General features: G+C 35.6%; 1 protein-coding gene across 13 annotated transcripts in view; it reads right to left on the bottom strand.

Annotated features, from left to right (window-relative positions):
- CCDC169 (coiled-coil domain containing 169) overlaps positions 1–14198 on the bottom strand; it is a 129225-nt gene that overhangs the window by 101566 nt on the left and 13461 nt on the right. The gene's annotated exons all lie outside the window — the stretch shown is intronic.

Genomic DNA, 14198 nt, shown 5'->3' with positions numbered 1-14198 from the left:
AGTAGGACAGACTTTTCTTGTAGACCTTTTAAGTTATGTTGGTCTGGAAAATTATTCATCCTTCCTTTGGTGGGTCTTTCACTCCAGAATGCATTTTGAAGCTTGATTTAAAGCTATTTTGAGAGAAACTGGAAAAAGTTCAGGCAAATAACTGCCTTTTTCATCACCATCTTGTCTCTGCCTCACTTCTACTCCTACAAAATCAATTTTCTATCCTTTTCATCACAGCAGCTATTTCAAATCTTTTCTTAAGCCTTCCCAAGAATCCCCACCCTCACCCCTTTTAGAGGAAGATATCTTGCCAAAAAACTTTAAAGTTAAAAGGTCCCCCCCTCTTTTCCCCTCTGCCTCAATCTCAAATTCCTCTGATATCATCTCTATCTTTTCCTTCACTCAAGTCTTTGCCTGAGCCAAGTCCTCGACTGTACTTTTGATTGCATTTTCTCCCATTTTCTTTAGAAGTTTGCCTACATTATCATAACAATCTTCTCTAATATTACGCCTTTCACTATCCATTTTTTATTTTCTAATGTCTATAAATATATACATTAGTGTATTTATACATATACACACATACATGTATATATGTACACACACATATAGGTATGATCTATATGCCAATACACATATATAGGTATGGCCTAATTAATATTCCTTATACATCTGAAGTGGAAGTAAAAAAAAAAAAAACAGAGAGAGGTACTCAATGTTGTATAGGAAGCAGCAACAACAACAACAATAAATACATACCAATGAAAAAAGAAGAGTAAGAAAGCAAAATGGTTATCTGATGAGGCTTTACAAATACCTGAGAAAAAAGGAAAACCAGGAAACCAGAGGAAAGGAGGAAAAGAAAGCTGAATGCAGAATTCCAACGAATAGCAAGGGGAGGGGGTTTTCTTAAATGAGTAATGCAAAGAAACAAAAGAAAATGGGAATAAGAACAGAAATGGGAAATGACAATATGAATAACAACTCTTTCAGAAAAAAAAGATACCAAAGGAATATTTCATTCAAAAACCAGGCATGATAAAAGCAAAAATGGTAAGGACTTAATAGAAGCAGAAGAAATTAAGGAGAGGTAAATAGAATACACAAATAACCATATGAGAATGATCTTAACATTGCCAATAACCATGATGGTGTGGTTACACATCTAGAACCAGACATTTTGGAGAATGAAGTCAAGTGGATGTTAGGAAGCATTGTTAACAATACGTGGAGGCAAAGGAATTTCAGCTTAACTACTTTAAATCTTAAAAAATAATGTTGTTATAATTCCAGAAAATTTGGAAAACCCAATAGGAGCCACTACTTTGGAAAAGATTAGATTATGTCTCAGTCCTAAAGAATGGTAATGCTAAGGAACATTTAAATTCTTGAACAACTGAGCTCATTTCATTCATCAAGGAAGTTACGTTAGGCTTCAGCAAAATGAATTGAGAATAACCAGAAGAGCGGGTTTGTTTTCAGAGGCAGAGGAACTAAAGACCAAATTGCCAACATCCACTGAATTATGAAGAAAGAAAGAAGTTCCAGAAAAAAAATTTATTTTTCCTTCATTGATTACACTAACGGCTTTGACCACATGGACCACAACAAAATGTGGCAAGTCTTCAGAGAGATGGGAGTACCAAATTGCTTTACTTGTCTCCAGAAGAAACTCCAGAGACCAAGAAGCAGTAGTTAGATTCAAACATGGAGCAACTGACTGGTTTAAAATTGGAAAAAGATGTATGGCAAGGCTGTATGTTAATTTATTTAGTTAACTTATATATAGAATGCATCATGCAGAATGCCAGGCTGAACAAATTAAAAATCAAAATTAAAGTTGCTGGGAGAAACATCAACAATCTCTGAAGTGCAGATGATACCATTCTGTCAGCAGAAAGTAAAGAATTTTAAAACCTCTTTATTAAGGTGAAAGAAGAGAGAATAAAATCTAGCTTGAAGCTTAATATAAAAAATCCTAAGATCTTGGTCTTCTGGTATCATCACTTCTGGTAAATAGAGGGAGAAGAAATGGAAGTAGTCCCAGCTTTTATATTCATGGACTCAAAGGTCACTGCAGATAGTGGCTGCAGCTATGATGTTAAAAGGTACTTGTGGCAGATCTCGACAGCATACTTTTAAAAGCAGAGATTTCACCTTTGCCAACAAAGATTCACACAGTCAAAGCTATGGTTTTTCCAATTAGAAATGTATGGCTGTGAGGCTTAGACAATTAAGGAAAGCCAAGGACTGTAGATCAATGTTTTTGAATTGTGATACTGAAGAAGACCATTTGAAAGTCCCCTGGACAGCAGAGGACCAAATAAATCAATATTTAAATTAAGAAATTAACTCAGACTATTACTATTCACTGGAAAGCCAAATATTGAAGTTGAAGATTAAATACTTTGGCTACATAATAATAAGACAGGATTAATTGGAAAATACTCTAATAGTGAGAAAGATTGAAGGCAAAAAAAAAAAGGGAATGGCAGAGGATGGAATCAACAAACATGAACTTGGACAGTTCCAAGAGACAGTAGAGGATAGAATAAGTGGAGGATAGAATGACCTGGGATGCTATGGTCCATGGATTCATGAAAAGTTGGATATGATTGAACAATTGAACAACAACAGCCCCCACCAAAATAATTTACTAGATTTTTATCATACTTTCTAGCAGCAATGATATCATACAAAGAGATCCATTACAACTGTTTTTTCTAACTTTAAATATTTTATTCCCTCCTCAATTACATGTTAAAATAATTTTTAACATCTTTTTCTAAGTTTTGAATTCCAAATACCTTCCCTCCCTTCCTGAGGTGAGAAGCAATCTGGCATAGTTTATGTATCTGCAATTATATAGAACATTAGTCATTTTTATAAGAAGGAAGGAAGGAAAGAAGGAAAGGAGGGAGGGAGGGAGATACAAAGGGAGAGACGGAAGGAAGGAGGGAAAGAAAAGGAAAAAAAGAAAGATGAAAATACTATATTTCAGTCTACATTCAGACAATGTTTCATCCCTTTGGGATTGTCTTGAATCATTGCATTGCTAAGAATAGCTAAGTCATTCATAGTTAATCATAATACAATGATATTACTATGTAAAACATTCTTCTGGTTCTATTCACATCTCATACATCTTTCCATGTTTTTTTCCCTGAAATTCTCCTACTCATCATGTGTTATGATACAATAATATTTCATCACAATCCACATACCACAAGTTGTTCAGCCATTCCCCAACTGACGGACATCCCTCAATTCCCAATTCTTAGTCACTACAAAAGAGAACTGCTATAAACATTTTCATACAAGTAGGTCCTTTTACCTTTTTTAAAATCTATTTGAAATTTAGATCTAGCAGTGGTATTGAAGTAAAGAGTATGCATAGTTTTGTAACCCTTTGGGCATAGTTTTAAGTTGTTTTCCAGAATGGTTGGATCAGTTTACAATTCTACTAACAGTACATTAATGTCCCAGTTTTCCTACATCCTTTCTAATATTTATCATTTTTTCTTTTTTGTCATATTACCGAATCTGAAAGGTGTGAGATGGTATCTCAAGAGTTGTTCTAATTTGTATTTCTCTATTTCAGAGCATTTTTTTCATATGACTATAGTTATTTCTTTGCCTAAAAACTACCTGTTAATATCCTATGCCCATTTATCAATTCAGGAATGATTATTCGTATTCTATAAATTTGATTTAGTACTCTGTATATTTGAGAAATGAGGCCTTTATCACAGATACTTGTTAATTTTCTCCACAGTTTTCTGCTTTCCTTCTAATTTGTATTGCCTTAATTTGGGATGTGCAAAAACTTATAATTTCATATTTTATTTTATATTTTGTAATGCTCACTGCAGCAAGATAAATGAAAATGGAGGTGACATAAAAATAAAATGCATTGAACTGAAAGCTTAAAAAATGTAAAGAAAAATAAAGAATATTCATATTAAAATCTCGTATTTTCTACAATTTTAAGTATATTGTGTGATTAAAAATAGTTGCTTTGCTACAGAATATCATTTGTGATTTGTGAGGCAGCTGATGACGCAGTGATAGTGCTGAAATCAAAAAGACTTGAGTTCAATTCCAGCCTTAAAGACTTACTAAGCTGTGACATACTGAGCAAGTCACTTATCTTTGTCTCAGTTTCTCATCTGTAAAATGACCTGGAAAAAGAAATGGCAAACCACTCCACCAAGAAAATCCCAACTGGGGTAAGAACAAGTCAGACATGATTTAAAAAAAAATTGTTCAGCAGCAATAATCATTTGTGAAAGTTTGCCTTTCATACCTTTATCAAGAATACTTTTGGTGTTATGTAGAAATTACCTTCACAAAAATAGATGTTGTGTAGATGTGAAAGTAGTCAAATGGGTAGGCAGTGTTATTCTATCAAGTAGATTTTGGGAAATAATGAAATTTTTCCATGCTTCTGCTGTCTTCATTTCAAATCCACTAGTCCACAAAATGATTTCACTTCCAGCACAGACCACCTTGTGTGTATACTTAGACTAGTCAATTTGCTTTTCTTATCAGTTTTCTTCAATGCCATTCCCACTTGCTCATAGTTTATCTAGGGCCTTAATATTAAATAAATTCAAATGTGGCAGTCTGTCTGAACTTTGATCATGTAAAGCAGTGGATCTCAAACTTTTGTTCTCAGTATTCTTCATGTTGTTAAAAAAAAAAAAAACTATCGAGGATCTGTTCAAAGAGTTTTTGTTCACATGGGTTACATTTATAGCTATTTGCTATATTAGAAATAAAAAATAATTTTGAATCTGTAGATCCTCTGAAAGGGTTTCAGAGACCCCAACAATTCTTTGCACTTTGAGGACCATTGAAGTAAAGAGTTTGTTATAGACCATGGGTAGGTAGATGCATGTTAGGACCTAGGAAACTTCAGATCTCCTACAAACACTATATAAAGCTTTAAAAATGCACAGAAGAAACAAAGACAAAGACCACCAAAAGGAAAGCATCTACATTTAGTTCAGTGAGAGAGAGAGAGAGAGAGACAGACAGACAGACAGAGAGAGAGAGAGAGAGAGAGAGAGAGAGAGAGAGAGAGAGAGAAGGGAGGGAGGTCAGAATTCTGTAGAAACTTTAGAGACAAGCCATGGCATGTGAAAACAAATCTTGTGAATTGAGAACAGGAGATAGTGCTAGACCAATACTCCAGCAACATAGTCTGAAACATAGCAAAGGACAGAGCCTGCTCCAGGTTCAGAACTGTGCAGCAAAGAGTCTGAAAAGGAACCAAGGCCATAATCTAAATTGAGCTAGCAGAAGTCTAAACTAAAATCTAAATTTTTACAAAGGAAAGGTCTAACCTTGATCTCCACCATCCAGGACCTACCAGGAGAGGCCCACTTAGATATTCTAAGTATATGGATGAAGCAAAATCTGATCTAAGAACAAATCCCCAGTCCAGAAATGGTAGGAGATAAAAGTAAACAGAAAAAAACATGTCAACACAATAAAGAAATGGTAGGAATTGCTAGAAACCCAAAGGTACACCCAGAAGAGGAGAATAATCATAAAGTCCTAGTAAAGCTTCAGAGAAGACTATCATGGCTTAAAGGACTATATGTGTAACTGGAAGAAATGACACAAGATATATAAAATTTAATGTTAAAAGGAAGTGTCCATAAAAGAGGAAAGAATGGCAAGGATAATTAATAACTTAGAATAGATGGTTATAAACTTTATCCAATAAGTCCTTGAAAATTATAATGAATCAGTTTGCTATATAGCTTGTCTCATTTCCCATCTATTTTAATAGTTCAATTTCCAATTATATCCTTAAATTTCTTTGTAGGACGACTTTGATTAGTTGGGTAGCTGATCAAACTTTGCTAAAACATGTTTTCTTCTCCATTTGCCTCTTGTTATTTTATGAAATTTGTGAAAGAATTTTTTTACCCTCCTTCACAAGACTTTACACAAATGAGTAATGTAATGATAAGGGGATTTACATCAAAGTGGCAACTGAAATTAAATCAAACAAAAAAATCTAGTCCTTTATTAAATCATTATCTTGTGTAAGGCACTTTTAGACAATAAGAAAAAAATAAGACTCATTACTGTTCCTAGGGCTGCAGTATTTTCATTTATAGAAAGTTAAACAATAAACTTCCAGATGGCTAAATTGAAGAATACAATATTAGTGTACAAGAGTTAATAGCCTAAGTGAAGTTGAGCAATTTTTAAAAAATAGATTATTTTAGGGGAATAAGAAAAAAAATTACCAATTTTATATTACAGAAACTATGAATTCTAAATATCCAAATACAATAATTATTAATTACAAGCAATCTATATGAAGAATTAAACTTCACCTTTCATAAACACCAAGTGCCCTCTTGTGGTAAATATTTTTTAATATTTGAAAACTAATGAAAAATGAAAATGGACCTAGATATTTATTAGGACAGTGGTTTATAAAGTCTATTGGCTGTTGAGGATACAATTGCTTTTCAGCTGATTGGTGACATTTGAAGAGAACCAAAATGCAGTGATTCCTAAGATACAATGTCCCATGAGGCAAGCTCAGGCTGTTACTACATCTGCCACTTGCTAACTTATAGGTAGGTGTTATGCTATGTCTGTTGCCTCTGTGTATGCTTCATACTTAGAAATCCAGGACTTGCAAGAGAGACCCTCACTGGTAACAAATAGCTGGCATGGTAGCAAAAGAACCCTTATCTTCATCGTTAAAAATAAATTTAATTGAATCAATGGTATCTAAGAGACAAGTGTCTAGATCTAGTTATTATGTTTTAAGGAAATATAAATACAATTTTGAAAACAGAATTTTCTGAACTCAGAACATATTACAAAAAAAAATTTCTGCTAGAACAGGACACAAGGGAAAACATTGCAGTGAATTCTTTATATTACAAAATGTAAAGAAAATGTGCTTTAAATTGAATAGTTTTTATTTTATAAAATCATATAAAGTAAGGATAAGCAACATTACAAAAATTACATAGTAGTCCCCAATGTGGCTAATTAGGCTTGGCTGAAGATGGAGAAATATTCATGATAGTAATATTAAGCTAACATTTTTTTCTGAGCCCTGAGTAGAACTGTAATTGTAAGCATGACTACATTTTGGCTTAGGGCTCAATCTGATGTTTCTTGGTGTAATGGAAAGCATATTCGATTTGGAATTAGCAGGTACTTGGTTTCACAATACTAACTACTAGATAGATTCTGGTTCTTTTATATAATGGATATGAGTATAAAGGTTTGGAAAAGTCTTCTTGGCTGGAAAAGGAAAATGAAATCTAAGGTTTTCACCCACTAAAACCCTTAAGCTATGTGTTCCTATGAGTTTTATGTTATCTGAAAATCTGATAGATACATCAATTAAGCCTTAATCTAGTAAATAGGAAAAAAATTCAACATATTAAGGTCAAGCAGAAGTCCTTGAGATACTCAACTGAATCTCTTTCAAGCTGACATAGAACCATTAATAACTAAGAACTCTTTTGGCCCAGACATTGATCCAAAACTGAATCCACCTAAACTACACTAGTTTACACTACCCTGTCCACAAGAATAGAATGTAAGATGTATTTCATTAGCTCTGGAGTCCCATGGTGAATAAGCTCAGCGGGTAGGAGAATGGTTCAAGATTGGCAAGCCTTTTCTTCTCATAGAATAAATCAAATCAAAGACATTAATTACAATAGAATAGAAAAATAAATAACAGCAAAACACATGCAACAGAATCCTTCTTAGTCTCCATATACAAACAAATGTGTTTGCTGACTTACCATCGTTGGGGGAAGGCTACAAATACATGATAGAGACTCCAAAGTAGAGAATTTTGGGGTTTGGTATCATCTGCTTTGCATTGAGGAAACTTGTTCAGCCAGATTCTGTTTCCTATCAACTAGGTTATACCTCAGAATGACTGTTGATTCCACCTCCTACATTTCCAAAGTATCGAACAATCTACTCTACTTCTGCAGGTTACTCATTGAAGGGCTCTAGTTGATAACTCATCTATGCCTGAGAAACTAATACTTCTTCTCTGTCATGCTATTGCTTCAAAGATTGTTATTGTTCTTAGAGTGGTATTTCGCAGGCCATCATGCTTTAGGGCAGTATTGTTAGTGAGCTTCAAAACTTTAATTTGGTGAGTCAGGAAGCTAGCTATAAGACCTCAGAGATGTCTCCCAGTCCATACTCTTAGATGAGTTAAGGCAGCTGAATTCCAATCCTAGCTCAGGATCTGAGCTCAATCTATTCTGTTCTGTTTCTAAGGTTGGGGATAAATAGGTACCCATTTTCTTATACTGAACCTTAATTCTCAAGAAAGCACTAGAAATATTACACCTGGGAAGAGAGACAAATTCTATCAAGTTCCTCAACATGGCAAAGTTTTTCCATCTCTTACAATCTTCTTCTTGTGAAAAATGTGTGCTGTCCCTGTAAAGTATACCACATTTAAAGAAATGTTTGTAGCTAACATCATTCAATTACTAATCTCATTTTTCAGTTATGCCTGACTCTTTGAGACTCCATTGGGGATTTCTTGGTAAAGATGCCAGAGTGATTTGAAATTTCCTTCCCCATTTTAGAGATGAGAAAATTAAAGCAAACAGGATTAAATGATTTGTCCAGGGTCATATGGTTAGTAAGTGCCTGAGACCAGATATGAACTCAGGGAGATAAGTTTTCCTGACTCCAGGCTCATCAATTTTTCCATTGTGCCATCTGGGTAACATCTAAACACCAATTAATTTGTATCAAGTTGAATAATTTGCAACAGGTATCAGGGCATATCTAGGTATGAAACCTAATGCATGAATAAGAATTTCATTAATTTTTATTAATTAATGAAGGTGGTGGAGGTGCTGAGGCATAGAGAATATAGGGCTAGCCTAGCAGAGAAGAGCCTAGTTCTTATTCTGCCTCTGCCACTGAATGTGGAATCAAGGTCAAAGAACTTAATCTTGCAGTGTCACAGGCAGCTCCCTAAGACTCTGTCCTACAAACAACTTTCTAATTTGTATTGGGAAGATCTTACACTGGGTATTCCCCACAGGATAAAATCCCAGGTGGTACAAATACATAGGACAAAGCTTCACATAAGAAAGATGGAGACAGACAGTGTACCAGATTCAGAGGCCACATGTAGTATATCACAAAGCATCATATAAGTTGTTAATTAAATGAAGGAGACCAAACATATTAGTCAAATGGCAATATATAACAATTTATGTTACTGTTATACACAGGGCATGAACTATATACACTATCAGTGGGTAAAGGTAAGGGTAAGAAGTTGTATCTTCAATTATTAATTCTTTTAAAACATTATATGTGAATCCGGTCATTAGGCCCAACATTTTGGCAGTGGTATGATGTCAATTTTCTTACATTCTCCTATGTTCCCTGGCCTTCAGTTCCGATCCTGTGCCCATGAATGACTGTGGTACTCCCAGTAAGCCTCTGATTTTCTGGACACAGATATTTTTGACAGGTTTTCCTTACCCCATTCTTTTTTATCAGTTCTGAATGCCTAAAGTCTTTCACATTAGAAAATTCCAGCTTGTAGCTGGTATTTCATATCTCACAACCTCACACTAAGACCAGTCACATCTTCACCTCAGGGACCTAGGGTACCACCCTAGGGTGCCCTGAGAGGCTAGAGTGCCTCTTTTCTCTATTCCATTGTTTCAAGCTTTCAATGGTTATGTATTTTTCACTGTTAAGAGCCTGGATATAGAGAACTGACTCAAATTTATAAAAAATCAAGCCATTCTCCAATTGATAAATGGTCAAAGGATATGAACAGACAATTTTCAGATGAAGAAATTGAAACTATTACCACTCACATGAAAGAGTGTTCCAAATCACTATTGATCAGAGAAATGCAAATTAAGAGCCTGGGGTAGCACTCCAGTTCCATTTAATTACTGAACATCAAGTAGCTTTTAAAAAGGAATATTTACTTCAAAAATATAGAGAAAATGTTAAAAAAAAATTTTCCCCAATACCTCTGCACCACTTTAGATCCAAAACTTATCTCCATTCCTATTAGCATTGATCCTTTTAAATTCATGTCCATTGTATGAGTAAGAATGTTTGTAGCAGGTCTCTTTGTAGTGGCCAGAAACTGGAAACTGAGTGGATGCCCATCAATTAGAGAATGGCTGAATAAATTGTGGTATATGATTATTATGGAATATTATTGTTCTATAAGAAATGACCAGCAGGATGATTTCAGAAAGGCCTGGAGAGACTTACATGAACTGATGCTGAGTGAAATGAGCAGGACCAGGAGATCATTATATACTTCAACAACAATACTGTATGATGATCAATTCTGATGGTCGTGGCCCTCTTCAACAATAAGATGAACCAAATCAGTTCCAATAGAGCAGTAATGAACTGAACCAGCTACACCCAGAGAAAGAACTCTGGGAAATGAGTGTGAACCACTACATAGAATTCCAATCCCTCTATTTTTGTCTGCCTGCATTTTTGATTTCCTTCACAGGCTAATTGTACACTATTTCAAAGTCTGACTCTTTTTGTACAGCAAAATAACTGTTTGGACATGTATACATATATTGCGTTTAACTTAAACTTTAACATATTTAACATGTATTTGTCAAAGGAATGGGGGGAAGGAGAGAAAAAGTTGGAACAAAAAGATTTGCAACTGTCAATGCTAAATATGCGTATATCTTGTAAATAAAAAGCTATAATAAAAAAATAAATAAATTCATGTCCAGATGTAGCCTGATGGCTAGATGAAGTCTGCTGGGCAGGATTTTGAAGGTTACACCTGACTCTTAAAAGTACTGATACTGTCGTGGTTGTAGAACCCAGACTCTGGAACATTGGGATGCCAGTGTGCCAATGTAGGCACTCACTAGGTTAGGAGCCTCTACTATTTTCACCTAGAATGGAAAACAACAATAACAATAACAAAAGAAGCAGCAAAAGCCAAGGACTCAGGTTTATTTATCTGTAATGACCTCATATTTAAAATCAGCTGGAGTCAGGAATTCAGGTTAAGGGAAAAATCTTCAATCTTTATTGAAGTGAAGAGGTGAATAAAGATTGCAATAGCAATATGAGCAAGAAAGATTGCTATAGCAATATGGGCAGCTGCGACAGGAAGCCAGCTAGCAGAGAGAGACCTAAGCTGAAGGGCCGTCCGTCGCAATCACAATGCAAGTAGTCTCTCCTTCCCCTTCCTTTTCCACTCCCCTGCCTCCACCCACCAAAATCATCATTTCCTATACAACACATCAGGACTTGCACAAAGAGTGGGCGGGGGCCATTCTTTCTCCAAGCTTATATATTAATAGATTATGGTCCAATTACTATTTAGCCTCATGTGCTTGGGACCTCAGTGCATCAACTCAAGCCTCAGCCCATTACATTTATCAGTACTACACGACTCAAAAGAGAAAAGGCATTGTTTCTCCCCAGATGCTCTGAATAAAGGAGTTACCAAATGAAACCAAGTAAGGCAAAGAAAGGAAACAACAGAAAATAACATATCTTTTTGAAGATCACAAAAGCCAAACAAAGAACTTCTCTTCAATATATGGTAATCAACTGGAACCAGGTATAGAATGTCCACATATGTACCCACAGCCTCCACAAGGCACTTCTCTTACACATGATTTTTCTTGCAAGAAAGCTCCCTAATATCTTTTGCATAGAGAGACTGTATGAGCATCCACAGACCCTCATTATACTAAATGAGTCAGACCCTGCCTCTCTTCCAACAACTATCCCCTAAACTCTTAACTAACCCTATGTATGAGCTGAGCTGAGTTGTAAAAGAGGGTATTCTCAGAAATCTTGCTCATAGAACACAGAAGTAGGTAAGTTTGGTCGGTCTGTCCCAATTTGAGAGATGAGTCCCAAACAAATGTGGTAAATTTCCACTGCTGCCTTATCATAGTAGTACTATTAGGTTGTACCTGTCTCTCCTATGATGCTGCTCCTTTCAAATTAGAGCATATAGCTTTCCATTCTGTGAATTAAATGATAACCTACTGCTTTATATCACTGCCTGATCTAATTCTTCAGCCAAGTCCAAATTGTAATGGATAGGGACATTAGACCAATCTATTTATTTCTGTTTCTAGACCACAATGATTTAGACATTGACACAGCTGGAGTATTAGGTAAAAATGAATTTAGTCCTCCTTCCATCTGGGCAGAAGTTTTCCTAGATCAAAGGAATCTTGGCATGCAACAATAAGAATTTACCATGTAAAGTCCTATATACAGGGTTCAGACAGATGTATTTTCTTTAAGGAAATCTATCTCACCAATAACACAGAATCAGCTTTTCTAAGCTTGTTGCCTAAAGGTGTTACCTCTACTTGGTCTAGGAGTATATTTACAACTAAGTTCTTGATTTTTCTCTTCCCATTGGAAGAGAAACAGATTCTTTTCTCTTTAATGCTTTCCCCTTTTAGAAAGAAAGAAGAGACAAAACTCAGGGACTGGACAATTAATGAAAGCTGCTCTCAGTCCTCGCACAAGGGTGAGGAAAGTTTTTCCTTTATCTCACCAACTAGCGCTCTCAGTTCTCTGCAGCTTCTTTGGCACCTCATCTGTCTGACTATTTCATGTAGCTGCAGCGACAAGTCACCCAAGAATTAGAAGAAGTAATGATAATGATGACAATAGTGACAACTAGCCTCTATATAGGGATTTCTATGTAAGTGCTTTACCAATATTATCTCACTTGATCACTACAACAATCTTGAAAAGTAGGTGCTAATATCATCCTCATTTTATAGCTGAGGAATTGAGGCAAACAGAATTTTTAGTGAATTGCCCAGAGTCACAGAGTTAGTAAAGAGATAAGGGTGAATCTGAATTCAAGTTTTCCAGATTCCAGGCTCAAGATATAGGCAAGCTGTGCAATTCTGCCCTTCCAACTGCTTCTAAGATGAAAAAACAACTCTTTCTGGTTTTTCCTATATAGCCTCAGAAATTCAAGTTCAAATGTGTCACCAACTGGCAAACTTTGGGATAACATGCACTTGAGTCTTGTCTCCATAGCAAGATTTACACATCCTGTGGTCTGATCCAGAACTATATTTGTTGTTCAGTTGTTTTTCAATTGGGTCTGATTCTTTGAGATCTATTAAGGTTTTCTCGGCAAACCTACTAGAGTGGTTTGCCATTTCCTTATCCAGCTCATTTTACAGAGAAAGAAATTGAGGCAAATGGAGTTAAGTGAATTGCCCAGAGTCACAGAGTTAGGAAGTGTATGAGGTCAGATTTCACCCCAGAAAGAGAAGTCTGCCTGAGCCTGACTCTAGGCCTGACACTGTAACTAATGCGCCACCTAGTGTCTCACACCTGCATCTCACAGCTTTACTTCAGTCACTTATTAGACATGAATGAAAACTGAAGATAATTATGAGAAGTAGAAAATATTGAGAACTGGGAAACTTGAGAAACTGGGAAAGGCCTTGTGGAGGAGGAAGAACCCAAGCTGAAGGAAGAAACCACAAGGCAGATGTAAAGACACTGAGGTCCACCTGGGCAAAGACCCAGAGACTGGAAATGAAATGGCCCCTATGGGGAAGAGAGACTACAAGTGGGAAGTGGAAATTAGACTGTGCAAATCTTTAAATGCCGGACTGAAGAATATACATATAAATACACACACACACACACACACACACATACATATATATATTTCATCATAGAAGCAAGTGAAAATCACTAGAGATTTCTGAGTGAAAATAATATGGTCAGATCAGTATTTAGATTGGGAAGGAGAAATATCAATGAATGAGAAGGTTATATTACCACGACAGAGACAAAAAGTGATGATGATCTAAATTAGGGAAAATGCTGCATAAGCAATAGGGATGGGTTCCATAGATGTTGAAAAAGTACAGTCAAAAAGACTTGAAAATTGGATGCTAAAGAGTTGAGGGAAAGGAAAGAATTAAAGTTGATTCAGTGTTCCAAATGATAGTAGCATCCTTATGAAAAACAGGAAAATCTGAAGGGCAAATGCATGTAGGAGAAAATAAAATGCTTGTTTATTGGTTCTAATGACATGCCTGATATTAGTGAGTTATTAGATGTTCTCTTTCAGCTCATTTATTTCCAGACCCCTTACTAAATCCACATCAGTGATTTTGGAGGCCCTAAATCTGGTGCATTCATTCCTTGTT

Source organism: Antechinus flavipes, chromosome 3 (assembly GCF_016432865.1).
Source record: "Antechinus flavipes isolate AdamAnt ecotype Samford, QLD, Australia chromosome 3, AdamAnt_v2, whole genome shotgun sequence".
Classification (NCBI taxonomy): domain Eukaryota; kingdom Metazoa; phylum Chordata; class Mammalia; order Dasyuromorphia; family Dasyuridae; genus Antechinus; species Antechinus flavipes.
Note: the sequence above shows the minus strand (reverse complement) of the source record. Positions and strands in the feature narration are given on the sequence as shown.